The sequence below is a fragment of the Etheostoma spectabile genome, chromosome 16 (assembly GCF_008692095.1).
Source record: "Etheostoma spectabile isolate EspeVRDwgs_2016 chromosome 16, UIUC_Espe_1.0, whole genome shotgun sequence".
In the NCBI taxonomy this organism is placed as follows: Eukaryota; Metazoa; Chordata; class Actinopteri; order Perciformes; family Percidae; genus Etheostoma; species Etheostoma spectabile.
In genome coordinates this window covers 28,626,026-28,630,260 of record NC_045748.1, presented here as the reverse complement: position 1 = coordinate 28,630,260, position 4,235 = coordinate 28,626,026, and positions in this window count along the sequence as shown.

Below are 4,235 nucleotides of genomic sequence, written 5' to 3'. Positions count from 1 at the left end.
AGGGGAAATGGAGCCTGTCCATTTTAGAATCTCATGCATACATTAGTCATGACAGCAATTATGTTTTTTTGCCCAATTGTGCTGTATTATCCAACACTTCCAAATCTATTAACAATCACCAGTCTCTGATAGAATGAAATGCATCCTTCAGAGGTGAGGCAGCATGCTGCATGCACGCTGGGCCTACTTTATATAACCCACTGGGAGATTCGACGTCATCATTCCTGGTCAAAAGCTACTTTGTGACTAATAAGGTACTTTATGGAGGCATGACCATCTCAAATATCAAGCCAAAGTGCTGATTGATAGTCGTTCTCCCCCAGAGATAGAGGCAACCAATGAAAAGCTGCTTTTCTCAAAGCCAGCTCTCTGGCAACGTTCCAAAGCCTGCTCCACTTGGACAAGCAGCCATTTGTCTAGGAAATGACTACTCGGTCAAATGACACTAAAAGTGGTTGGACCACTGCATCACGCATCATTGAGGTAAACAGAGTCCGCCTCCCCCGTCTGCGCTGTTTGCACGGAACACGGTCCACCGTCTGGGCACAACCGTCTCTGGTCTCCCGTTGCTTGGTCGACCCAAGTCCTATTTCCATCTCCGGTGATTGCATGTGCATACAGTACTAAAAGTCATCAGGATATCTCAATAACAGGCGGTTTGAAACAAAATGTCAAAATCAAATATAATTGGAATAGTAAAAAGTCAATACTATTGGAATGCTGAATTACTATAAAAAGTGATTTTTTTTGATATTGTGTTAGCCCCAAAGGGAGGCTGCTGGCCCAATGGAGTTCCTGGCAAGGTGCTCAGGGCGTGTGCTCACCACTCGCCCTCATCTTTGCTAGGATCTTCAACCCTCTCCCTGGCCCGGCAGTCATCCCCCCCTGCCAAATCACCCACTATCATCCCAGTGCCGAAGAAGTCTCCCATCACCAGCCAAAATGATTACCGTCCTGTGGCCTCCACCCCGGTAATCATGAAGTGCTTCGAGAGACTTGTTCCCAACACATCAAGGACTACCTCCCCCCAGATCGGGACCCCTATCAGTTTGCCTACCGCACAAACGATCCCAGAGGATGCCATCGCCGTAGCTCTCCACTCTGCACTGAGCCACCTGGAGCAGCAGCAGAGCTACGTCCGGATGCTCTTTGTGGATTACAGCTCCGCCTTTAACACATATCCCGGACATTCTCATACCAACTAGTCCTCTAGGCCTCCCCCCTCTCATTTGGTGCCGGGAAAAAGGACTTTCTCCCCAAATCGGCCGCAGACGGGGAGACTGGGCCCCCCCTCTCCTCCACTCGTATGTTGAGTACTGGCTCCCCACAGGCTGCGTGCTGAGCCCCCTCCTGTACTGCCTCTACACCCCGACTGGCAGTCCGACCCACACAACAACCTCATCGTCAAGTTTGCTGGACACCCACAGGGGTCGGACTCATCTAAAAGGGAGACGAGCAGCCTACAGAGAGGAAGTCCTAAATTTGGGCAGTTGGTGTTCGGAGAAAAACCCGTCTCTGAACCCAAAAAAACCAAGGAGATCATCATCAACTTCGGGAAAGAGCACTGACCTAGCCCCCCTGTACATCAACGCGAGTGTGTGGAGAGGGTCCACACCTTCCGGGTTTTTTGGTGTCCTCATCTCACTGACATCTCCGGTCAGCCAAAATCACAGCGGTCATCAAGAAGGCCCAGCAGCGACTACACTTCCTGAGGGTCCTCAGGAATACGAAACCCGGACTCCAACTTGCTGCTGACCTTCTACCGCTCTCCACGAGAGCCTGCTGACCACTGCATCACAGTATGGTACGGCACTCCCGTGGCGACAGGGAGAGGCTGCAGAGGGTTGTAAGGGCAGCACAGAAGATCACCGGCTGCCCCCTCCCCTCCCTGACGGACTCTACACTCCCGCTGCCTCCATCAAGAGAGAACATCTAAAGGACAGCTCCACCCCGGCTCTGATCTGTTTGACCTGTTTGCCCTCAGGAAAGGGGCTACAGGTGCATCAGAGCACGGACCAACAGACCCCAAGAAAAGGGTTTCTTCCCGAAGGCCATAACGACCCTGAACTCACCCCTGAACTCACATATGCACTGACTCCACTCCAGCCCCCCCCCCCCCCGCCCCCGGACTGTCTTCTTCATTCCGTCCGACTGTGAATATTATTGTTTTTACTGTTACTGTTATATAATACCTCATAGGACACTGGAACTTGCAATTTCATTTTATACGTGCAATATTTAATACAGTAACCTTTCCATTACTGGGAAAATATTTTTTTACTTAATATTAGTACTTAATCATTTCTTTCCCATCACTTTTCAATTTATTTTTTTGGTTTTTTTTTCACTTCCCTATGTTTTCAAGTGATTTATATTGTATACGAAAAGTCACTATTTTTATATCTTTGACTTATATTTTGATATTTTTTTCCTGTTATATTTTTACTTTTAAATTTCATTTTTTTTTTGGGTCAACCGAAAAGGGATGTTTTAATCTCGGGGCACAAGTCCCCGTGTTTGTGTAAAATGACAAAAGGCATTCTATTTCTTCTTCTTTTAGCAATCCCCCCTTCTTCCCCCGGGGCCTACCCACAGTGAAAACAAAAGTTTTTTTTTAAATCTTTTTGGTTAAATGAAAAATTTAATTTTTAAAATTTCATAAAATTTAGCGGGGGGTGAAAACAAAACCCATTGGGGGTAACGTTCCGTTACTGGTACCTTTGAAAAGGGGGATTGACGGGCCCTTCGGCGGGAACTGGGAAGGACAGGAAATATTTTTAAAGGGGACTGCGTCATGAGATAACATCTTTTAGTGGGCTTCATGGAGAAGCAAAATTTTAAATGTTAGCAGCTCTATAGCTGCCCGGGGTTTATTTTAACCATGAGCTTCATGGGACGATAAATTTAAAAAAGTATTCACAGTACCGTGCCCAATCTGAAAAAAAACAGGTTGTTAAAAACCTAAAATGGGGGGACAGCCCCCAATGGGGTTTGTTACCCAATGCCGTTAGAATTGAGGCTAACCCTATTTTTTACTTTTTTGTTTAAGGGGGTTTTTTGGTAAACTTTCAAACATGATGCATTGGCAAAACCGGAAATTTACTTTACACAGACCCGCTTCACTAAACTTGTTAGATAAGTTTCTTTCCCCGAGTTCTTGTTGATTTTTTTTTGTTGCTGTGTGTCATGGTGGAAAAATGAAAACGAGCGCGGTTTTTGGCGTGATTCCCTTAAAGGGCCGGCGGGGGTTAAGTCCCTCTAAGGACAGAACAAAAAACATGCTTATAGGGGCCCGTGGCAATGCTAAAAGTAGTGTGGACTAAAATAGCCGGCATTTGAGAAAAAATTTTTAAAAAATTTTTAAAATAACAAATGAATTTAAATGGTATTTTAGGGGGAAGATACACATTCAAAATTTTAAAACATTGAAACCAAAAGAGAAAGGGTTAGGAATTTTTTTTGGAAACACTAATGCACTTTATTTACTTTATTATTTTAATTAAATTCCCCTTTTAAATTGGTTTTTTTTTTGGATTGTGCAATGCCCAAGGTTTAAAAAAGCAAAGTCTTTCACTTTTAAAAAAAGACATTCTTTTAAAGGCTGGTTTTTTAAAACGACACCAAAGGAAAACTGTTCATAAAAAAATAAGAGAATTGCAAAAAGCTCTCCCAAATGTTTTTTTCCTTTAAGAAGATTGTTTCCAAAAGGGCCTAAAAAACATTACTGCTCAGGGGTTTAATTTTAGCCCCCGGGGAAAAGGGTTACCCCTCAGTGAAAACCCATTCCCCCCCTTGTACCATTCCTTTCCCCCACCCTTTGGTTTTAAAAAGCCCCGCTCCAACAGGGTTAAAGCCCCCCCAAAATTTTAAAAATGTTTGATGCTTTGTGGGGCCGGGGGGCCGCGCTGAAAACCCCCCAAAGGGGGGGAAGGACAGAGCTAAGGGGGGGGATGGGTTTAACCCGGGGCCCATAAACTTTAAAAAAAGTTTTTTTCAAACCATTAAGAACTTTTTAACGCAGCAAAGGGCCCGGGATTTGCCATAAACACTAACACCTCGGAGTAAAGAGGACTGGGGAAAGGGTTATTTTAAAAGGGTTTTTGGGTTTTGTGTGTCTCTTTCAGTTTAAAATAGGAAATTGGCCGCGGGTGGGGTTTTACTTGGGGTTCCCTTTTTTTAAAAAGGCGGGCCGGTTCAACATTTTGCTGACTAAATCCCAAAAACCCCCCTTCAAA